Source organism: Malania oleifera, chromosome 8, assembly GCF_029873635.1.
Source record: "Malania oleifera isolate guangnan ecotype guangnan chromosome 8, ASM2987363v1, whole genome shotgun sequence".
NCBI classification, from domain to species: Eukaryota; Viridiplantae; Streptophyta; class Magnoliopsida; order Santalales; family Ximeniaceae; genus Malania; species Malania oleifera.
The window spans coordinates 11,203,202-11,228,074 of record NC_080424.1 but is presented as its reverse complement, the minus strand read 5'-3'; the positions used below and the strand labels follow the sequence as shown (position 1 = coordinate 11,228,074).

Below are 24,873 nucleotides of genomic sequence, written 5' to 3'. Positions count from 1 at the left end.
ATGCTCCCGTGCTTTTGGTTCAAGAGGGTGGCTGCCAGGTTGAGGGCTTGATCAAGAAGTTGCCATTGGCTTTAGTTGAGGGTGGGGCTTACACTAAGATGAAGGAGGTGTGGACGATATCCAAAGGATTTCTGATAATGAGGGGATAGACCTAGGTAAGGGAAGGAATTTTGAGAGGGTTTATGTATGCCGGGTGGACAAGTGCGACAATTCTGTTGGGGGCAATGGAAAAAGATGCAAGTATCTAGTGGTCAATTTCTCATATTTATTCTCTATTGACTCCTCACGCTAAATTTGAGGTGTGGAGGGGTTCCTGGATTTGTTTCTAGAAAGACCCTTGGCTTGGGAATGCTTCTTTTTCCACATCTTTCCCTCATTTTTTAGGATTGAGCTTTGAGCCAAATAGAGTTATTTCTTTCTTTGTTGGCAATTTGAAATTCTTTAGTTTCTTGGAATCACCACTTCAAGGGACCACTGAATGATAGGGAGATGGTGGAGCTGTCATCCTTGTTGTCCATATTGAATAACTGTAGCCTGTCCTCGGGAAGGTATGCTCACTCATGGTCTTTTGATCAGTCGGTTATGTTCGTGCAAATCATTCTTTAAATTCTTAACCTGTGCTAATGGTCATTTTGTATTATTAGTATGTGTTAATAAGGGTATTTTGGTTATTGGTATGTACTTGACATATATTTATAAATAAAGGGATATACCTATCATTGTGATTAGGTCTTCTATTTTACTTAAAAATTCAACATGGTATTTGAGTAAGATCCAACCAAACCCTAATTGCATAACTGCCGCTAAATCAAACCCTAAACATCATAACGCCATGCAAACTTGCTGCTGCAGAAGGATCATCAGCATCACCAAAGTCCAGGAGCAGGTTCAGGAGTTGCCCGAAACGCAGTGAAAAAACCTGGATCTGCTGTACTCTTCAAAACCTCAAGAAATACCTCATATTTTGCAAAACTAACCACATAGCATGACACAGAACCTGCCAATCTGCCAGCCCGCAAAACTTCACTGCCAGAAGGAGCCTCCACTCGCCACCACGCGCTGGTCGAAATCCAGCAGTGCTGACCCCACGTGCTGCGTGAGTCTTTGAGCAGCCGTTTTGCTCCAATTTCCTCCCAAATGTCTTGAATCCTTCCCTACACCATAATACCAAGTTGTTTGTCATCCTTTTTGTCCAAATATATCACCTTTTTAGTTGCTCATGTGCGGCATTTTGGGAACGATTGTTTGCTAATGCCTGAAGCTGTTGGTTGTTGTTTATTGAGTTCATTGAGGCCTGAAACAGTGGTATTTCTGTCTTCTTGATTCATTTTTATCTTGTTAATCGTGTGCTTGTAGTTTGCTTGGTTGCCGAATGTTATTTGTAGGGATGGAGACCATGAATTCTGGGAGGATGTTGTTCGCTGTTTATTTCTAATTTGCTATTGCATGGAGTCTGCGTGTGTTTTGGGATGGAGTTCCCAAATCCTGAAAGTATGTTTCCTGAAAGTATGTTTCCCTTGTCAGGCACTTGTTTGAGTGAACATCATACAATAATAGTCTTAGGAGGAAGAGTATTCGAGGTTTTTGCAGTATTAGACATCCCAACAAGCATCCTAATCCGTTGCATTGTTTGTTCAGAGAAAGTCGTCCTACTATTTGTCTAATATCTGTTCCACTAGTCCTTGCGTCATTGTCTTAGCTGCCACCAAGGTCTTAAATTTTGATTTCTACTAAAATTTCAAAGCTCGAAAAGTGCGACCATTTTGATGGAAATTTCGATTTAAAAAAAAATGATGGAAATTAGTAGTAAAGCGTGGAATTCTTTTATGAAAATTTAGAAATGCTTAATAGACGTAATAATGTTAGTTTTAGGACTAATATATTATAAATTAAATACATCTATGTTGTGTATGAGGTGCTATAGTTGTAATTTTGTATGTGTATTAAACATATTAGGTTAATATAAATGGAATTCATAAATCAATTAAATATTATTTAGGGCAAAAGACACTCACCTCCTGTCAAGTTTACAATAAAGACAAAGACCTCTCTAGAGGTTTTTAAAATCCTACACACCTCTCCCTAAGTGTGAATTTAGGGACACCCAAACCCCCTCTTGTCATTATTCTGTTAGTAATCAAACAAAAGTTAAAAGAGATGATTTTTTTTCCCTCGTATGCCCTCAACAGTTAGGAATTGCCAACTGCCACATGTGATCTAGCTCACCATTGCCGTCGTTGGTCTTCTCAACTGTTGAACACCAAACTATCTCACTCTCGTATTGCACACCCTCTCTCTCTCTCTCTCTCTCTCCCTCGCGAGATTCGTTAGATCCATTGATGCTAGTTCCCCATCTCCATCGCCACACGCACACCACAACCACTTTGGCGTCCGAATGCTATCTCTGAAGCTTCGATGCCATGTTCCACTGAATGAGGTCGACCCATCTCTGTATCATCGAGGCTGCCATCATGGCTATCCTCACATCACCACCACTGTAAGTACTCCATTATCGCTGTGATTTCTGTCTTTGTTTTGTATTGACCTATGTTGATGTCCCTCTCCCTCATTGTTTCTATCAGATCCAGTTGGTAGGTTTCTACTACCTTCCCCGAACTCTTTCTTACCCAAACACTGAATACCCCTTTGCTCTCACTTCAAATGGACCGAACTCTATACTCTAATTTTCTCAAATATGGAAAATCTACATAGGTCTTCCATGAGCAGGCATATATGAACTTGTCCTTCCCAAAATTTGTACCCTTAATTTTTCAAATGAACTCAAATTAAATTAAATCTCAACTTCCTATTACTTTCGATTTTCTTCTTCAAAACTTTAATACCAGATTCTAATTCCTCAAATTGACTTAAAATTCCCTTCCGTGATACAGATACAAGGACCTGGATGCTGTATTTACTAGAAGATCAAGACTCGAGCATCCAAAATCAAACTGCCAATGCAATTAGGGCTTTAAAGATATTTTGTGAGAGGCTATATGGGAGAGGAAGGATTGGGGCTGCTGGGAGTGGAGGATTAAACAATATTCTATATTGCAGAGGGGAGGATTAGTTTTGGGGGTTATTGGGATGGAGGCTGAACATGATGTACAAGGGAGAGGGGAGGATGAATTTTGAATACTGTTGGCACTAATGTTGGGAATCGGCTTAACCTCGCAAGTTTTAAGGGGAAATTTGTCCAAATAATTTTTTTTTGATAGTGTTAATTATTTGTCACCCATAGGGGAGGCGTATGGTATTTTAAGAACCTTAGGGGAGGTCCTTGTCTTTATGACAAACCTTAGGGGAGGTGAGTGTCTTTTGATCTATTATTTATTATGCAAATAAAGATAATTTAGACATTAATGGTTAAATAAAATGCTATTGAAAGTTTAATTGTAATATTATTTTGTTTCAATGAAAAAAAGATAAATTAAGAGAGAAATTTCTCTTTGCTTCTATCTCACATTTGAGTTCGAAGGAAATTTCATTCAATGGTTAAAATTTTGACAAGTTTTGCTAAAATTTCAAGGTTTCAATAAATATAAGATGATTTGTTGAAAGTTTGGCAAAAATTAAGCAATATGGAAATCGATTGACATTTCGATTTTGAAGGCAATGGAAAATGGAAATTTCAATAGAAATTTTGATAATTTTGTGGAAATTTATGACCATGGATGCCACTAGCCATATGACAAGTGTATCCAAATTCTTTTCTGCCCTCCAATATTCTAAAAAACTAACTCAAGTTACCTTGTTGATGGGTCTAGTACTCTAGTTAAAGGGATGGGATCAGTAAATCCTACTCCCACTGTCTCTCTTTCTTCTATTTTACATATTCCTAAATCTCCTTTCAATCTCATGTTTGTTAGTAACCTTAAAAAGTCACTAAATTGTTTTGTGACCTTTTTTGATTCTGTGGTTATTCAAGATTTGAAGACGAGGAAGACAATTGGTACAAGATTTTATCGTTTTTTTCTAGGTTTCTTCAAAAACTTTTTAGAGTTGTTCACACGAGGCTATATACTTCTATTCATATGTTGGTAGCCTAGTGTTAAAAGACTTGGATCTTGGATCATTTTTCGTCAAAACTAAAGCAGATCTCGATACACTACCAAATCACGTAAATTGTTATGCTAATATGATGTTCATTTGTTTTCTTTCCATTTTACTTTGTAAGTGCACCCATAATCATAAAGCATGTTCATATCACATTTAAAATTATTTTATAGTGGATTTTGCTAGTTTAATAAGGACATAGATACACATGTCAATTTTTTTTTATTGAAATTAATACCAAGAAAAAGGAGAAGTTTGTAAAGCATTGGTTGCGATTTATATACAGGTATCAAAGCATTAGTAAATATTTTTTAACGTGAAACATCAAAAACTGCTGCACCACCACTTCAAATCCATTGTTGCCTTGGTTATGCATCCTTGGACAAGTTGAACAAAGTTGAGTTCTGTCTCTAATCTTTGAATCTTTTCAGTTGGGAAAATCATTGTGTTCCCTTTGCTTCCCGAGTCAATGAAACGGGCTATTAGTCCTTTCATGACAATCCATTTAGATGTTTGGGATTCCACTCGTGTCACATCAAAGTTGGGGTTTCGATACTTTGTTACAGTTGTTAATGACTACTTTAGGATGACTTGGTTGTATTTAATGGAAGATTGTTCATAGTTGTTTGATATCTTTTGTGCCTTTTGCTCTCAAATTAGGACTTAGTTTGATATGCCAGTTGGGATACTTTGTAGTAATAATGCTAAGGAGTACTTCAACACCCAATTCACTACCCATATGACAAATTTTGGTATGATCTATTAGTCATCTTGTGCCCACACTCCACAACAAAATGGAGTTGCAGAGCAGAAAATTAGACATTCTTGAAGTCATTCTCACCCTTTTGTATCAAATGTATGTAAAGTTTTTCAGAGTGATGTCGTGCTCATCATTTGCTCGCTCGTCAATAAAATGCCATCTTTTATTAGTGGTGGTAAAATCCTATGTTCGGTTATCTTCTCTAATGCTCCTTTCTTCCCACTTTCTCATATATTCGGCTACGTGTCCTTTGTCCATTAGTTAAGTCTAGGAATGGACAAGTTGGATCCTCAGGCTATCAAATGTATTTTTTTAGCCTATTCATATACTCATAAGGATATTGATGTTATAGCCTTACCTCTAGGAATGGACAAGTTGGATCCTCAGGCTATCAAATGTATTTTTTTAGCCTATTCATATGCTCATAAGGATATTGATGTTATAGCCTTACCTTACATCGATTCTTTGTTTCTGTTGATGTCACCTTTTTTAGTCTACATCTTATTATTCTGAGTCCTTGAGTTCTATTGACCTTGACAAGTCTCTTCCTCTGCCCAATCTTCCAGATCTTAACCTATTAAGTATGTCCAATCCTCCTACATCTTCATCTAGTTTGTGTCCTTGTTGCTTGAATCATCCCATTTTTAGGCATACACATGACAACTCAAGGGTGGAGAGCCTTCTCAAGCTTCTACTTCTATACCTCAAGTCCCCTTGTCAGATGATCCTATTGCCTAAAATGTTGATCTTCCTATAGCTGTTCAAAAAAGGAAATGCACTTGTACCCAACATCTATTCTCCAATTTTGTTTGCCATGATTTCTTATCACCCTCGTATTAATATTTTGTTAATATTTTGTCTTTTGTTGCTCTTCCAAAGTCTATTTTTGAAGCCCTATCCCATCATGGGTGGAGGACTGCAATGGTTGAAAAGATGCGTGCACTATATAATAATGATACTTGGGATTTGGTACCTTTTCCTCCAAATAAGTCTACAGTTGGTTGTCAGTGGGTGTATAGTATCAAAGTCAATCTATATGGTTTTGTGGCTCAGTTGAAGGTTCGCCTTATTGTTAAGGGATATTCTTAGGTGAACAATTTAGATTGTTTGGAAAATTTTTTTCCAGTCTCCAAGCTTGCCTTATTATGTATGTTCATCTCCTTAGTCACCCCTAACTGACCCCTACACCTATTAGGTGTGAAGAATGCTTTTCTATATGTGATCTTTAGGAGGAGGTCTATGACTCGTTCTGAGTTGTGCTTCCAAGTGCAGAAGTGTCAAGTTGTATCAAGGATGAGTCCAGGATCGTATTCCACAAGGACCACTGAGTATCAAAGTATTTGTGAAAGTTTAGTGAAATCCTGTTGCTGTAAAATGTGGTTTGAAAATCTTTTTGGTCTTTTATGATTTTGAAAATAGTAAACAAGGTGGGAGATGCTTGAGTAAACTATCAAAATGAGACTGAAATTTTATCAATTTTCCAAAAATGTAAACCTACTAACGCAATCAAACTAAACAGATTGATTGAAACAATTTACCAAACACTCGGGTTATGGGTTCAATGTCTGTTTGCTTCCACTGTTTACTAATTCCTTAGGTCTTACTCTTCTTGTTAATCCAATCAAGACATTAATAAGATGAAATTTTATTACTAAAGCTCGAGTAAATTTGCCACATCCGAATGGAAGAAAATAAAAACTCTCATTAAGCATCAACTGAATGTCATGTAAAATTTAGTTGATGAAAATTCTAAATTAAATCAAGGTTTTGATGTGCCTAACGTCAACAATAAAACAAGAAATAAGAGCTAGCGATTTATCAACGATGCCTTTAATTTTCGGTTTTAACCAAATAAAAGTTTATCAATAATATCATAGGAGAACTAACAAACTATGGAATGCAAACGACATTGTCCCACAACTCGAGTTACCAAACTTAGCCGCTCATGCTTGCAATCCACAATTCTCGAGTCAAATCAATTCCACGGTGGCTCATTGCTTCAATAAAACAAAAGACAACAAATTAAAACAAACCTAACAATTGAATGATAACGAAACACAAGAAAAATACGAACTTTTATAAAACCGACCCTGATTAAACCGAGCTTCGACAAAAAGATTAAATTTTGGAAAAACCTCAAAACAAAAACAATTTTTTATTATTTTAGATCCAACCTAGACCTAATTTGATTAAACAAATAACTTCAATAAAAACTAAATACAAAAAAAACTAAATAACATGTAACTAAATACTAAATACATGATTAAATAAACTTCAAGTTCTTCCATAAAACATAATAAAAAATAACATGTAACTACATAAAAGAAGAAAGAGATAAGAAGAGAGAGAGAGAGAGAGAGAGAGAAAACAGAGAGAGGAAGAGAGAGCCCGGAGTGGTTTGGTGTTGTTGTGGAGGAATGGTGACTGCTGTGATGGTCAGCCGTGGCTGCTTCTGCAAGGTGGCTGAGCAGGAGTTCTGGCTCGGCTGGCCTGGCATGGAGGCTGCCTGTGCTGTGCTCGGTTGCAGAGGCTGGAGAAGAGAAGTTGCTGGTAGGTCTTCTCGGCCGTGGTCTGGCAGAAGGGCGGCTAGAGAGTGGTGGCTACTGGTCTGGAACTGGTGCGGCAGAGCACCTCCGGTGATGGTTCGCGGAGTTGAGAAGGGAGCAGCTACTGTGGTGGCTCGTCGAAGGAGGTCTACTGGTGGCGCGTTTCTACTGTGGAGGGGCTGTAGAAAAAAATCAGAGAGAAGGAAAAGGCGAGGGAAGAAGGAGGGAGTGCAGAGAGTTCTGGTGTGGGGGCACCGCCCCTCGAGAAAAGAGAAAAAAGAGAAACAATAAATAAGAAAGGGAGGGGGGATGAAGCCCTAAACCTGCGAGACCCACGACCCGACCCGGCCTGCATGGCCGGGTGTCACGGGCTAAGCTTGTTCAGGGCATTATGCTTGCCTATGACCGCTTATCTCGTGTGTTTGGGATGGGTTTCCATCATGTAAATACTAGTGTAGGGTTATTTTCTAGTATTTATTTCATTGTAAGCCAAATAAGGCAGTATGACTCCTCGGTCACTTTGATGTTTCCTAGTGCTAGAGTGAGAATGGCCTAGAAAGCTCTTTAGGGGAGGGTGAGTGTTCATCAATCATTGTAAAACTCACTAGCAATTGTCAACGTGCTTAGCCTACTTGCCTCCCTCGCTAAGTACAACATGTCAACGGAGGATTTGTTAATGAATTACGTTTGCTTCAATATTTATTGCTTGGTTGCCACGGCTTTCATGAATTGATTATTATTTCCGCTGCTATCTGATTGAATGTTAATGAAAGTGCTTCGTGGATGAATGTTGGTAAACAAAAGGCTGGCTAGTTAAGCAAGAGTGCTTTAGCTAGCGCCGCACGGCCCTTCACAACGGTGTGAAAAAGGCGGACCGTGACATTTGGTATCAGAGCCAAGTCGGTGACACTTGGTGAGAGCCCAAGGTTGAGTTGCTACGTGAATTCGATTGCCTTCGTTGTTGGGTTTAGGAAGCTTTGGTAAGTGACCATGGCACCAAACAATGCTGAGAGGATCAGCGTGCTGGAAGCACAGGTTGAAGAGTCAACCAACACTATGGCCGCGGAGGTGGCCCAGATGAGAGAACTTGTTGATGAAGTGAGGGGATCACAAAAACATCAAGCACGTTTGATAGGCGACATTTCAGAGGACTTTCGCCACACTGTGGAAACTTTGCAAGCCCGGATGGCAGATCTGGATGCAAAGGTAAATGTGATGGTTCTTGCTATGGGGAACTCCAACACTCCGGGAGTCAGCAAGACCAAGGTGCCAGAACCCAGGACGTATGGGGGTGCCCGAGATGCCAAGGAGTTAGAGAACTTCTTGTTTGATGTGGAGCAGTACTTTCGCGTTGTGAGGATGGCCTCAGAACAGGCAAAGGTGGATACTGCAACCGTGTACTTGGTTGGTGATGCCAAACTGTGGTGGCGTACCAAGTACAGAGAAATTGAAAATGGAAACTGTGTGATTGATAGTTGGGCAGACTTGAGGAGAGAGCTCAAGGCCCAATTCTTTCCTGAGAATGTTGAGTATAATGCAAGGAGAAAACTGAGAGATCTCAAGCATACGGGGTCAATCAGTGAATATGTGAAACAATTTTCTGCTTTAATGTTGGATATTCGGGATATGTCGGAGAAGGACAAGTTGTTCTATTTTCTAGAGGGGATGAAACCGTGGGCAAGAACTGAACTTCATAGGCAAAGGGTTCAAGACTTGTCAACTGCACAAGCGGCTGTAGAACGCTTGACAGACTACGCTGGTGATGAGACCACTTCGTCCAAACGGTTTGGCGGAGGGGGAAACGGTGGAAAGTCTTTCAAGAATGGCAAACCCAAGAGTGGGGGAGCCGACCCTAATTCATCAACCTCACAGGAAGCTTCGTCGTCTCGAGGGTTCAACACACCCAATGGAAAGGGGAAGAGTAAAATTGAGTGTTTCTTGTGTCGAGGTCCTCATAGAGTTTTTGAGTGCCCTCACAAAGCATCACTTAATGCCTTACAGGCTTCTATTGCAGAACAGGCAGTGGAAGACGATGGGGAAGAGGATGATGCCCCGAGGGTGGGTTCAGTGCGGTTGGTGAACGCATTAGAAAAGCAGGCAAAAACACCGAAAGTTACACGAGCAAAAGGGTTAATGTTTGTGGACTTGAGGATAAATGGGAAGAGTACTCGCGCTATGGTGGATACGGGAGCTACTCATAATTTTGTTTCGCAGTTGGAAGCAGGAAGACTCAACTTATCCTTAGAGAAGGATACAGGACGCATGAAAGCAGTTAACTCTGTAGCCCAGCCTACTCTGGGAGTAGCCAAGCAAGTGGCTATAAAGCTTGGACAGTGGGAAGGTCATGCGAATTTCACAGCGATGCCATTGGATGACTATCCAGTCATTCTAGGAATGGAGTTCCTAATGGGGACGAGGGCAGTGCTGATGCCTTCGGCTGGTTCCCTGTGTCTGATGGGAGATCACTCGTGCATGGTGCAAGTCGTTGCAACGAAAGGAGACGAAGGGAAGTCCCTTTCAGCCATTCAACTCAATGAAGGATTGGGTAAGGGTGAGCAGACACGTCTAGCCACGGTGGTGGTAGACAAAGAAGTAGGCCAAGAGCTGGAGCCTACGACCATCCAAGCGATGTTGGATGAGGATAAGGAGGTGTTGCCAGATAAGCTGCCTCAAAATTTGCCTTCACGACGGACTGTGGAGCAAGGGATCAAGTTGTTATCAGGAGTGAAACCACCTGCTAAAAGGCCATGTTGGATTGCGCCTACAGAGATAGTAGAGTTGGGGAAACAACTTGATGAAGTGGAAGCGGGATGTGTTCGCCCTTCCAAAACACCGTTGGGAGCATCGGTGTCGTTTCAGAGGAAACATGAAGAGCATCTACGGAAGGTGTTCGACAGGCTGAAGGGAAACAGTCTGAATTTGAAGAAGGAGAATTTCTCTTTCGCTCGGCGGAGCAACAAATTCCTTGGTCAAGTCGTTGAACAAGGTCGTATCCGGAGGGGTATGGAGAAGGTAAGGATGATTCAAGAACGGAAGATCCCCACGACAGTGAAGGAGTTGCGTTCCTTTCTTGGCCTTACTGGATACTGCAGGAAGTTCGTTAAGGGGTATTCGCGGAGAATGACTCCAATGACAGGACTACTGGGAAGGTATTATTGGCCGCACACGCGGGATGATGTGGTTGATTATACCAAAACTTGTCTCACTTGCCAACAAGACAAGGGGGAGCGGAAGAAGTATGGTACTTTCATGGCCGCACCAAAGTACTGTTCGGCAGAGGGGACGACACAATTGTTCCTCGTGACTATTGTGAAACATTGGGGTGTTCCCCAAGTTACTATTTGTGACCAAGATTTAATGTTCACTGACAACTTCTTAACAGAGTTTTTCAGGATATTTAGGTCACACCTTGACATCTCTTCGAGTTATCATCGACAGACAGACGAACAGATGAAGAGATTCAGAGAGCTGCTAGATGAGTACTTGTGCCATTTTGTCAACGACAACCAGAAGAATGGCGTGCAACTACTTGATGTGGCTCCGTTCTGTGGCAACGCCCAAAGGTGCTCAATAACCATCAAGAGCCCTTTTGTGCTTGTTACAGGCCAGCTGCCACTGTTACCTCACACAGTGGGCGAGCCGTACAGACGAAAGAGTCCCAGGGCGTACATCTTCACTAGTGAAGGGAGACAGAATGCAAAGTTTGCCCAAGCCTATCTGTAGAAAGCTTTTGAGCAGATGAAGAAGTGGGCAGATCAAGAGAGAAGACCGCAGTCTCATGTCAACTGCCTCAAGCCATTCAACGCCAACACCAACAACCTGAGCAGAAGTCAGTCAAACAGCGCAGAGTTGAAGACAGTGCAACCTGACAGACAGAATGTTAAAGAGATCCTTGCAGACAGAAAGCTCATATCCCCAAGGAAGAAGCGGCAGAAGTTCCTAGTGAAATGGAAGTGCCTTGATGATAAAGAAATCAGCTGGATTTCTGCGGAAGATTTGAAGCCATTCGTGGACAAAGTTGAAGTGTACCTATCGCCAAAAGTCTACGAGGACGTCGACCGCATAAGTGGGGGAGAATGTCACGGGCTAAGCTTGTTCAGGGCATTATGCTTGCCTATGACCGCTTATCTCGTGTGTTTGGGATGGGTTTCCATCATGTAAATACTAGTGTAGGGTTATTTTCTAGTATTTATTTCATTGTAAGCCAAATAAGGCAGTATGACTCCTCGGTCACTTTGATGTTTCCTAGTGCTAGAGTGAGAATGGCCTAGAAAGCTCTTTAGGGGAGGGTGAGTGTTCATCAATCATTGTAAAACTCACTAGCAATTGTCAACGTGCTTAGCCTACTTGCCTCCCTCGCTAAGTACAACATGTCAACGGAGGATTTGTTAATGAATTACGTTTGCTTCAATATTTACTGCTTGGTTGCCACGGCTTTCATGAATTGATTATTATTTCCGCTGCTATCTGATTGAATGTTAATGAAAGTGCTTCGTGGATGAATGTTGGTAAACAAAAGGCTGGCTAGTTAAGCAAGAGTGCTTTAGCTAGCGCCGCAAGGCCCTTCACAACGGTGTGAAAAAGGTAGACCGTGACACCGGGTCACATCAAGTAGTTTAATATATATATTTTTTTCATTTTTTTTCTCCGCGATCACGGCCGATCTTGATCTTCCTGGAGCATGTTTCTCTCGAAACTCAAAACATGGAAGTTGTAGATAATCCTCTCGTCTTTCTTGAGAAATTTGAATCGTCTCAATCGGAGCTCAGACAGGAAAGTTATGCGCGAATTATGAACTAGTGCCGGTTTTGACTCTTGGGAATTTTCCTACGATAAAAAATTGCCAAAAATTCATAAATTGTTCAATAAAACTCAGAAATCATAAATGTGGCACTTTGTTAAAATATTAGACGTAATTAGGCATTTAATTAAAAATAGAAGCTCTAATGACTGGATTAAGATGCCTAATTATGCAGTTTTAGCATGTAATCAGTCTATATGGAGCAACCACTTGTGTTTGTTGCTTAGGGGGAGTCAAGTTCAGTGTGTTGGCTCAAGAAATCATTCTAGGTTTAAAATAATCTCCGAGAGCATGGTTTGTTTGTTTTACTGCTATAGTTCTTGAGTTTGGTCTTCAATAGTGTGCATCCTCAGTCTATATTTTATCATCATTCCATTCGACAGGATTCTCCTTGTTGTGTTTGTTGATGATATTGTTATTACCAGTGATGATGATCAAGGTATCTAAGGCCTAAAGCATTTCTTACAATCTAAGTTTTAGACCAAAGGTTTGGGACCATTAAAGTACTTCTTAGGTATTGAAGTATCAAGATCTCGTGTGGGAACCATCTTGTCAAAAAGGAAGTGTGTTCTTAATTTCTTGATGAGACTAGATTGTTAGGATTCAAGCCCGTTGATACATGGATCGTAGCAGTAAGTTAGTGGTAGATATGGGTGATTTATTGCTTGACCCAGGATGGTACTGGAGACTTGTTGGAGAGTTAAATTATCTCATATTTACTGGACCGGATATATCTTTCACAAGAAGTGTTTTGAGTCTTTTTCTTGATTCTTTGAGAACAAGTCAATGGGATGCAGTAATTTGCATCTTGAGATATCTCAGAAGTGCCCTCGAAAGAGGTCTCTTATATTAGGATCATGGTCACACTTATATTTAGGAATATATAGATGCATATTAGGCTGGGTCACCTTTCGATAGAATATCTACAACTGTATATTGTATCTTTGTTGGGGGTAACTTGGTTTCTTGGAAGAGTAAGAATGAAACAGTGGTGTCTAGGTCAAGTGTTGAATAAGAGTATAGGGCCATGGCTCACACTACATGTGAACTTGTTTGGTTGAAGAACATGTTGGAAGAATTGGGTTTTCCACATTCTTGGCCTATAGAGGTGTGTGATAACCAAGATGCTATTCATATTGCCTCTAACACGGTCTTTCATGAGTGGATAATACACATTGAAGTTGATTGCCACTTTGTTCTGGAGAAACTTGTGCAAAAGCTCATTACAACCACTCATGTGACGTCTGATTTGCAGCTGGCTGATTTATTCATGTAGCTTGGGGGTGATCATGTTAAATTCATTTGTAACAAGCTAGTGGTATGTGGTATCTATGCTGCAACTTGAGGGAGAGTATTAATGGTCATTTAGCATTATTAGTATGAGTTAGTGTTATGTAGTAAGTGTGAGTTAGTAAGGTATTTTGGTCATTGGTATGTACTTGACATATATTTATAAATAGAGGGAGAGACCTATCCTTGTCTTGAAGTCTTCCGTTTTACTTAATAATTCGACAACTTGTTCATATTCTTCTTTTCCACTTTATCCTATATTTGGAAGGTCAAAGTTCCCTAAAAAATTAAGGCTTTTACATGGTTGGTTGTGCTTAGTAAAATTAATACCAATAACTTGCTGCAGATTAGGAGACCTTTGAAGGCTTTCTCTCTAGATGTTTGCGTGCTTTGTTATATAGGAGTTCCGATACAGCATCTCATGTTCTTTTGCATTGCGAATTTGCTTGAAGGATTTGGAACAAACTGTTTGGTATTATGGAGAGAGTTGGTTTGTCCTTTTTTGGTGGAAGATTTGTTAGCCACCTCCTTCTCTGGTGGCTTGATGATTTTCTGGTTTGTCCTAGATTTTTATCAGAAGATATCTTATTCTCCCCCCCTTTAAATTCTTTTTCCATTATTTTTTTTTTCTTTTCATATAAAAAAATAAATGCTGAAAATAATTTCTCTTTTGTGAATCCCTAGAGTATTTAGAAGGGAGGTACAAATTTGAGGAGTAGCAAGGGTAAGGAGAAGGAAAGGATGCCTCAGTTGCATACATCACTGCACTTTCACTTGACACCTATTGTAATGGTAAACAACTTGTCCCGCTATGACCTTCTTCAGTTCTCAAAATTTTTGTGCTTCATCACTGCAGGGGTAGAGGACCCATCGCTACAGTTCTCAAAATTTTTGTGCTTCATCACCCCAGGGGTTTTGGACCCATCGTTAACTTGGTTGTGCTACTAGAGACGCCTTGAGGAATTTAGAATAAGAGAGCTCTCGTTGGGGTGGGCTTACTACCGAGATGCTTTCAGCAGTTATCTGCTCTGCATTTGGCTACCTAGCATTTACAGCAGGCACGATAATTGGTCACCGTCGATAATGATTGTATTGATATTTGTGAATTTTGCAGACAAGGGCGGTTTGTTTTTGGGTGAGATTTGAGAATAGTGTGGCTATGTATCTGAATCAAATGATTTGCTTGGGGATTATTATACATAGCTCCCTTTTTGATGGAAGGTTTAAAGGTTTCTTTTATAATTGAGGAGCAAGGGCTTAAATTTCGGTCACTACAAAAAAGTTTCGAGTTTCGGAGGGTACCGAATGGAACTCACTTTCAAATCTGTTTTGAATAATTTCAACTGAAAATTAGAAATTTTGGTATTTTCCGATGGAAATTTCGGAATTTCAGAAAGATTCAAAACTTTTAAAAAACCATGTAAGAGCAAAAAAAAGCCTTAATGAAGCCCCATGCACCGAAGCATGGTGTCTAGCTGCTGGCCAGCGATCAGCATGTCAGATGGTCGCTGGAGACAATCTTGTAGAGGTGGGCAAATGGGTTATGGCTGATTCGGGTCATGGTGTTGGCTTTTCGAAAAGTTCAAGGGAGGTGTCAAACCACACTGACCTCTGGAAGTGATGTCAAGTGGATTTTTATCGACTCTAATGGTTATTCTAGCTTGCCGAGGTATGACTGGTACTGTTAAAGCTTGATATGCATTGTTGGCCTACAACCTATCAGCTTAAGTGTTTAACATGGTATTAGAGCCAAGTTGCAAGGAGGACCTTGATTCTAGTCTTGTTGCTTACATTTATTGTGTGATTAAAAATTATTGTATTCCATATAATGGGAATTATTTATCATTTGTTTATCTCTCCATGTGTTGTTGGGCTGCGTATGCATGGGAGAGTTGAAGCTTGATATAATGTTGGTCCACAACCTAATAGCTTAAGCTTTTAAGTGAAGTGGTAATCTAATAGGTACTCCCAAGTTGATGGAGAGGCATAGGGTTAAGGAACTTAGGGTTTGGTTTTGTAGTGATGGCAGCTTTGCCCCCATTGAGAAAAAATAGACTCTTGGCAAGAAAATAGGAAATCAAAAGAGACACTTAGCATCAAAGCTTAGGGGAGGCTCACTTTTTTTTTTCTCTTAAATTTTATTATCGTATTGATTTTGTTTCCTATTCATTTTTTTTTTATAATAAAATAAATATTAAAAGAGAGCAAACGAAGTACAATGAGAGGAGAACAAGATGTCCTCCAAAAAAAACTATAAGAAAAAACACATTAAAGCTGCCCTCCAGTTCCTTTAAAGGTGGAACAGTGTCATCCCCAGAAAACCCCTAATAAATGGACCCAAAAAGAAGCCGAAAACACTATAATGCTATATCCCATAACAAATGAGAGGTTGTGCAATCCTCGAAGATTCTCGTATCTCTCTTCAAAGGTTCCATATAAGAGCAAAAACTGCCCAACTCCATACTGCTTTTCCCTTTCTACTTGATTCAAAGCCTCAATATCTCACTAGCAAGAAATGGTCCACAGCCCAAGCACCACCCATGCTTCACCAAAACATGAAAAAAGAGCACTTTGTAGATGGTTTGTCATCTGAAAATGAAGAAAAATGTGTGAGTTTGTGTTATTAGACTCAAGGCATATCATGTACATTTCAACATTGAGTCTTATAGGGTCTTCTAACCTGTAATAAATCATGCACATTAATCTTATTGAAAGCCAAATTCCAAAATCTTGATCACAAGGAACCTTTGCCTTCCAAATGATGTGGCTCCAAGGAAAATGATTGGGGAAGGAGCTTTTAAAGCAAAGGCACCGCCCATGCTTCACTAGAACAAGCAAAAAGAGCACTTTGTAAATGGTTCCCTGCTTCACAATGAGGAAAAAAGTGTGAGTTTGTGTCATTAGACTCAGGAAACATCATGCACATTTCAATATTGAGTGTTATAGGGTCCTCTAACCTGTAATAAATCATGCATATTAATCCTATTGAGAGCCATAGTCTTGAATCTAGATCAAATTGTGGATATTAAAGGGAACCTTCACCTTCCAAATAATGTCGCTCTGAGGAAAATGATTGGGGAAGGAGCTTTTAGGAGGTGAAGGAGGCCTTTTAGGGCTTTATATCTAGATGTTTGTTCTTTATGTTTTGATAGTTTAGAATCCATCTCTCATTTGTTCCTTCATTGTTCCTTATTGTGGAGGGTGTGGAATAATTTATTTGGACTATTTGGAGAGAATTGGGTGTGTTTAGAGTCGGGGAGGCTCTATTGGCTACCTTTTCTCATATTTTGAGAGGAATAGCTATGGCGTGGCATCGTGGATGTTGATACGAATGCGCAGTAGAAACTCACAAACTCGAATCAATTTGGAACAAGTAATGCAAGCACTCAACGATGAATATACGGAAATTAACAATCAACTGCAAAGAGAATAAAATCAAGCAATAAGAACACACGACACAAGAAATTACATGGTTCTGCAATTTGCCTATGTCCATGGGAGCAAGCGGCTGATTTTCACTATCTCATCAAGCAAGGGTTACAAATATAGTTTATATACTAATCCTATGCGTATGGAATACTTAGACTACATCTAAAACACTCCTGTAAGAATCCCCGGAGGGAAATCCTCCGAAATCTCTTAATCTACTAATCTCCCGATTTAAAATCTGTGACTTGCGCCGAACAGAACCGTCGACGGTTTCAGGAAAACCGTCGATGGTTAACCACCGAGAGTAAATCATTGACTAACCGTCGACGGTTAACCACTGAGAGTAAACCGTCGATGGTTTTCCTTCTGCAACTTCCTTCCTTGTTTTTTGCATCACCATGCTTCCCTGGTGCATGCATTCCACTCAAATATGAGCCACATCTCCAACAATCTCCACCGTGGTGAATACTCACCACTTAGGAGAAATCCGAAAGCATAACCTCGCTGATCCACCCGGGACAGTAGATTGGGACCGCCTCCCGTCTAGTACTTGGAGACGTAAACCAAGTCCAAGCGACGCTTGAACTTGTCTGTGGTAATAGGAACTCCACCTAATTGAACACCCAACTCCTTGAACGATCCTTTAAACCACAATGCTACCTTGGTAGCATTAGCCACTGCCAAGTACTCCGACTTAGTTGTTGAAAGTGCAACCTGAGACTGTACCCTAGATTTCCAACAAATAGGCCCTCCCACAACATACCCTGTTGTAGACCTTCTGTCATCCAAGTCCTCTGTGTAGTCTACATCCAAGAATCTCACAACTGACAGATTGCTCTGTTGCCCGCCAAAGCACCCCACTGCACTGACGTAGGAGACCTTTGACATGTCCTGAGCATCACCGTTCGTCCTTTGGTACCGAGCGGTAGAAAAATTAAATTGATTTGCCAACGGGGTATTGGTGACTGATTTAACCATGTTAAACCTCTCCAACACCTTCTCCGCAAAATCACTCTGAGATGACCACAATCTCCTTGAAATTTTGTCCACAAAGCTACCCTGAGATAGCCCCAATCTCCCTGCAACTTTCTCCTTGCGAATCACTAACCCAAGAATCTTCTTGGCTGTACCCAAAACCTTCAATGCAAATAACTTTCTCAACAGAGTTTCTAACTGATTATCCTCAGTCAAAATCTTCCCAGAAATCGATATGTTATTCACATTAAACAATAAAATAATTACCCACTTGCATCCTATCGTCCTCTTCCCCTCTGGAAGCTCCGCCAACTCCCATATCTGATTCTTATGCAGTAACACCATCTCCTCCACCATAGCACTTATCCATCTATTTTTCCCTTTGCTGTACACTGCTTCTTGAAAAATAGTAGGAACCTTGCTGGTAGTAATGAATGCATAAGACATTAGATCATCAAACTCATATCTGGGCGATGTCCTGATAGTGCATTTGGGCCCATTGTGATCTTGCTGGTTTCTCGAGTTTGAACTCCTTGCAATATAAATGATGTCATCTCTGTCTTGAGTTTGTAACTCCACCTGCATCATAATCTCTTTTTTGCTCCAGTTTATACTGTGATATTGTAGGTCTTCTGAGCTAGAACTCCCTGCATTTCTGCTCTGAGTCTCCAACTTCATGTGCACAACATGCTCATTGCTACTGCAACTTTCTGGCACCTGTTTCTCTTCATCTACCCAAGTACGCCGCATTATGGTTTTAATCTCAAAAACCATGTTTCCACTGATCTCCACCTTGTTTGCCGTTGGATCCCACAGCTTGAACCCCCCTTTCTGATACCCCAGAAAGGTGTACCGTCTAGACATTTCACCAAGCTTAGATCTCACCTCACTAGAAACGTGCATGGTTGAACCTCCAAACTCTCTTAAACTAGAGAAGTCTACTGCATAATTTGTCAAAACCTCTCCTGAAACTCTCCCATCTAGTGATACCCTTGACGATCGGTTAATCAAGAAACACGCCATACTCACTAACTTTGCCAAGAAGTTCCTTGCAAGCCCTACATACAACCTGCCATGCTCACAAAACTCCATGAACACCAATGTACTCAGTTCCAATGTCTGACCTGAGGAACTTTCTCTCGGTCTGGTTTTCCACCTTAGCCACAAGTTAAACCTGGCAAACATCTCCAACTTGTGCCGCATAAAGTACCCCCAGACCTTTCGTGATAAACTCACAAAGTACCTATGTTTAACCCGTGATGCTACCCTCACCAGTCCCCAAACATCCAAAACAATGTAGTTAAGAATACCTTCTATTTTGTGTGTGGTTGTTTTACACAAAACCGTATTACCTGACTCAGAATTTGCAGCTGCAGCTCCACGTACAACTATGTTACCTAGCAGTGTACAGATATTCCCTGGTAACCTGTGCCCTTTTATCACCATTCAAGACACCTTTTTACACCTTCATTATCTCACTTTCGGACTTGTAACTATAGCCGTTACAATCCAAAACCAATGAAATCACTTTTTTCTGTAGATTAGGTACATGCCTTATATCACATAACATCCTTACCACAACATCATACATCTTGATTTTGATATCCGCCATTCTGACAACTTTGCAGGCCGCATCGTTTCCCATCAAAATGAAACCAGAACTCACCAATTTGTAAGTGGTTAATTAGGCTTTGTTGGTGTTGACCTTATTGGTCACGCCCGATTTTGATTATGACAAATACTCATTGTATCTAATGAGTGTTTGAGGTTTTGTGCAGGAACTAAGGGTGATAAGATCAAGATGTGCACAAAGCAAGAAAAGCTTGAAGACCAAATCATATTCATTGTAATATATTTATATTGGTCTGTAATAGTAAGTAGGTATTGGGTTTGTAATAAGCTCACACACATCACATGTATGATTTACTACGTAAGCTCAAACCAAATCATGAATGAGAAAGGACCTTAGAAAGACCTAGGGTGTAAGGTCGACCGACACCAGATTTTTTCGGTGTCTCTATTTTGGACCCGAGTGACCCTAGGACACACACATATTCACATATATTTGTTAGGCACTTAAATAGGGCTTTATTGTGTTAAGACGGGGCCGAAATGCACACTTGGTGCACTTTCGGTCGACCGGCCAAATCAGTTCATTCTTGGCCTGGTCGACCGAACCATCCCTGGGTCAACCGTTGACCTAGGTCCCGGTCGACCGAGATCCTGTAGTTCATTTGACCCCGGTCGATCGAACCACCTAGAAGTCAACATTTTGACCTCCCGGTCAACCGACCAATTTTGTACTCCAACTACCTGGTCGACCGAAGGGTTCTCGGGAGAATTCCCAGTGATATGGTCGACCGAACCAGGCAGTTCAAAATGCCCTGGTCGACCGAAACTCGGATTTGGGGAAATCTCTCTCTCCGGTCGACCGAGCCTTTTAGTTCAAAATACCCCTGGTCGACCTAGTCATTTGAGTCCTGGTTGACCGAACCATTTCTGGTCGACCGGACCTCTCGGGTTGCTCCTATTTTTTTACCTCGATTAAATGTTTTAAACAGGGTTAAAATATTTGAAAGGTCATTAAACTTTCCTAATTATTCCCAATAGGTCCTCAACGGTTATATTTCAAGGGTTGTCTATAAATACCCCCTCATTTGGGATAATTAGCATGGGATTAAAAATATCGATTAAGAGAAATTTTCTAAAAATCCTAAATCCTATAATACTCATATCCAATCCCCATTCACTCATGCTTACCTTCTTCAATCTCTTAAATCCTCTGTAAGTCGATTGAGTGTTTATATTTAATAGGTTTGCTCTCCCATTCATTTTTTGATTGATTTATTTTCATTGAGAGCTAAACCTAAGTATTCTTAGGAGACTTTGTTAATAAGTCTATCCTAAGAAGACTTTGATAGATCTTCTAAGATTTGCACCTTCATTGCAACATCTTAAGAAGATTGTATTTGTTTTTTGGTTGCAAAACATTTTCAAAATACTTTCAAATATCTAGTGTGCTTTGTTTTGATAAATCTTTCGAGAGATATTTGTTTGTGTGAGAAAAATTTTTGTTGCAATATTCATTGATTTATATCTATAGTTGAATACAAAGATTAAACTCTTTTTGCAAACCAAACTTATACATTGCTAGAGCTTCATATGCGTATATATATTGAGAAAACTTGTTGATTGAAATATATGAAGTTTGGATAATATCTTTGTTTGAGCACTTAGATTGAATATCTTGTGATACAAAGATCATTTAGGTTTGCACTCTCACGCACTCATTACAACGATAGTAAATCTATTTGAGAGTTGACATCTTAGACCACATTGAGCTTACATATTGAATCATATTGTGGTGTATGTTATTGCGCGCATCTGGGTACATATCTGCTTTACACGAAAGCACAATCACTGTACCATTTGATTGTAATACACTTTGGTTGTATTTCCAGGCACGGGCCTGAAGAGGGAGACTAGTCCTGGAATAGTCTCGGATTGGCTTAGATCCGGTTAGGAAAGCTAGGTGCGTCATCCTGTTAAGGCGTGTAGGTTGAGGTCAGCCCCGCTAATTGATTTGGTTAAGGTTGAGGTCAGCCTTGTGTTAATTTGACCTGGTTGTAAAAGGTGCCGCTCCACCCTTAAGTGAGCTATTAGTGGAATCCTCAAGCTTGCGAGCTTGAGGCGGGGACGTAAGCACAGTTGGCCGAACCCCGATAACATATCGTGTGTTTGCTTATATTTCTGCATTTTATATTTACCGCACGTGTATGTTATGGGTGAATGATGCGTTTGACTTAATTTCCACAGTATATTTATCTACGCATTTGGAAATTGTGTAGACTGATCCTAGGTTGTGTACATACCGTTGTTGCATAGATCAACCTAGGTGAAAAAGTTTTAAAATTCCAATTCACCCCCTCTCTTGGAAATACACCAAGTATAATAGTTGGGCATCATGTGAAAAGAACATCTTGAGTCTAGGATCCAAGAATCCATGAGGCGTTTTGAACTCGATGAAGCATAAAACATATCACAATTACTGCTCTCTGAGTCTCCTTTCATTACATTCGCAGATTTTGATGAACTCTCTTGAGTTTTTGCATTCCCCTTCTTTCACTCTAGACACTCCGGTCTTATATGCCCTATTTTCCTGCACTTAAAGCACTGAACATCCTTCCTCATTCTGGACTGCGACTGAGTTTTATTATTACTCGATCCGCTCCAAGACTTGCCTTTCCCACGATCTTAATTAGCCTTTGCTACGAGCTCTTCACCTTGTGAACTCTCATTGCTGGCCTTCTTCCTCTGATGGAACCCCAATAATGCTCTTGTGATATCCTCCAACTCCAGGGTTTCTTTCTCCTATGTCAGAGTCATAACCAGATTCTCATACGTAGGAGACGTTGGTAGGGAATTTAGTAGCATCAATGCCTTGTCTTCATCCTCGAACTTCACATCAACTCGCTTCAGATCGCTGATGATCTGATTGAGTTGATGTGTTGATTCAGGTTTGAACCCTCTGCCATCTTAAGCCCGTAAAGTCTTTGCTTACGATACAACTTGTTCGATAAAGACTTGTACATAGACTGGTTCTCCAGTTTTAGCCAAATTGCTGTCGGCGATTCCTCATCCATGACGTGATAGATCATGTCATTGGCTAGACAAAGCGTGATAGTAGACATAGCCTTTACTTCCAACTCCTTCTAACTCGTGTCGTCCATGCCTTTTGGCTTCTTTCCGTATAGTGCCTTCACCATACCTTGCTGCACCAACACGTCTTTAACCCTCCTTTGCCAAAGTTTGAAATTTCCCGTTCCATCGAACTTACCTATGTCGAACTTTGCAGAAGAATTCCATGCCATTGCAACCAATAGCTCTGATACCAATTGTTGATAAGAATGCGCAGCAAAAACTTTCAAACTCGAATGAATTCAGAATAAGTAATGCAAGCACTCAACGATGAATATACGAAAATTAAAAATCAACCACAAAGAGAATAAAATCAACCAATAAGAACACATGACACAAGAAATTATGTGGTTTGGCAATTTGCCTACTTCCACGGGAGCAAGCGGCTGATTTTCACTATCTCATCAAACAAGGGTTACAAATATAGTTTATATACTAACCTTGTGCGTACAAAAGACTTAAGACTACATATAAAACACTCATGTAGCAATCCTCGGAGGAAAATCCTCAAAAATCTCCCAATCTATTGATCTCCCGATTCAAAATCCGTGACTTCCACCGAACAAAACCATCGATGAACCGTCGATGGTTTTCCTCCTGCAGCCTCCTTCTTTGTTATTTGCATCACTATGCTTCCCCGGCACATGTGTTCCACTCAAATATGAGCCACATCTCCAACAGTGGACGTGTGGCTTTTTGCTGCACTATGGGGGATTTTGTTGGAGTGATATGCCATGTATATTCACAGAAAAATAAAATCATCCATGCTTTGGACTATGATTCAATACTGAGATTGAAGAATCTTTTGCCAGAGTCGGTACGACAAGAGGCAAATAGATTAATTTTAACAGAACGTCTAAGTGATTATACTCCTAGTAGAGTGAGTGTATCTAGAGAGGAAGCCCCGTTTTTTATGCTCCTTTTTGTACTTTCTTTTCTATTTCATAAAATTTCTTTGTTTTCTATAAAAAATAGGTGAAGGAAAAAGATTCAGTGAAAGAAACTCGAAGGGAAAAAAAAAAGAGGGCAGCTCGTGCACAAGCAAGCAACCTTGGGAACAAACTTCCAAGGCCTCGCATAGTCACATGAGAAACAATGCCACTTCCTCTAGTATCCCACCAATTCCGATGAACCCCTTACTTTTTTAGTCACCTAGTGCCGTATGAAATTAATCTTTGAGAAGAATCCACACAACCATTTTCCAATTAGAGGGATGTTTTAGATACAACATTACCAAGTCTTAGTCTCCATTCATATACAAGGTCTTCTAACCACACCTAGCTAACAAGGTGGTCCCTTTTTTTCTCCCTAAAACCAGACCAAAGAAATCACGCATCAACCTCTCAAGTACCCTAGGGACTAAATGAATGGGAATGTTGGAAAGAGGAGGACTAATGAGTGTGGCTGCAGTGGCCTACTTTTGATTTACGATGGAGATGGCTAAGTTACATAATTTGTTGGTCCATGAAAAATGCAAAAGGACATGATCAATCGATACCTCCCGCTCCAGGCATAAAAAGCATCTATTGACAAGAAGGAAACCTTTTTCGTGTAGATTGTCCATGGTAAGAATTGTTCCAAGAGTAACTTCCCATGTGAAAATGGCAACCCTTGAATTCCAAATCAGCTTCCAAGGGAAGTTAGTGCTGCTCTCAGCTGTGGAACTAGGGTGTTTGTAGGAGTTGACAGTGAAGTTTTATCTTTGCTCAAAGCCCATTTGGGTTCATCAGAATTAGCCTAACAATGAGTCTCATAGAGACTTGAAAAAATCTGTAAGAGTATCAAGTTCCTAATTAAGAGCGTTCCTATTCATAGGAATATCCTAAACAATCCCTTCAATGGTGAATTCTGTGTCTTGGCTGCCAAAGGCATCTTTCTCATATGCAAGTATGAAGATGGAAGGAAAAGAGGATTTGAGTTGGGATTTGCCACACCAGATATCATGCTAGAAGAACACGTTCTCTGCATTCCCCATGTGAAAATAGACGAGAGGGAAGAAAATCTCCCATCCTTTTCTAATATATCTCCAACCACTAGTACTGTGAGCTTCTTTTAAAACTTTTGAGGTCCAACCATTATGAGTGAGGCCATACTTGACAGCAATTACGCCCCTCTAGAAGTGGTTTTTCTCTTCATGGATCTCCAAGGGGCGGGGGCGGGGGCGGGGGCGGCCAAAACTCAAGAGCTGGAAGGAAGTGGTTAATGAAGCACTAGACTGATCAAATTCTTGCTGACACTGGCAAGAAGCAAGAAGCCTTCTTCGTACCAACGGGAAGGTAAATGGAATTTTTTTTTTAAAGGGAAGCTATAATTGGAAA

At 40.4% G+C, this 24,873-nt stretch overlaps 1 protein-coding gene across 15 annotated transcripts in view; it reads left to right on the top strand.

Annotated features, from left to right (window-relative positions):
* The window catches only part of LOC131162430 (uncharacterized), a 55,047-nt gene that overhangs the window by 6,295 nt on the left and 23,879 nt on the right, over positions 1-24,873 (top strand). The window contains exon 3 of one of the 15 annotated variants that reach the window (XR_009138798.1): positions 2,892-3,391. The exons of 13 other annotated variants lie outside the window; for them this stretch is intronic. The gene's annotated coding sequence lies outside the window, so the exon portion shown is untranslated. Of the gene's footprint in view, positions 1-852; positions 1,317-2,891; positions 3,392-24,873 lie in introns of those variants that run through there. One more of the 15 variants, XR_009138803.1, reaches the window with a different exon arrangement.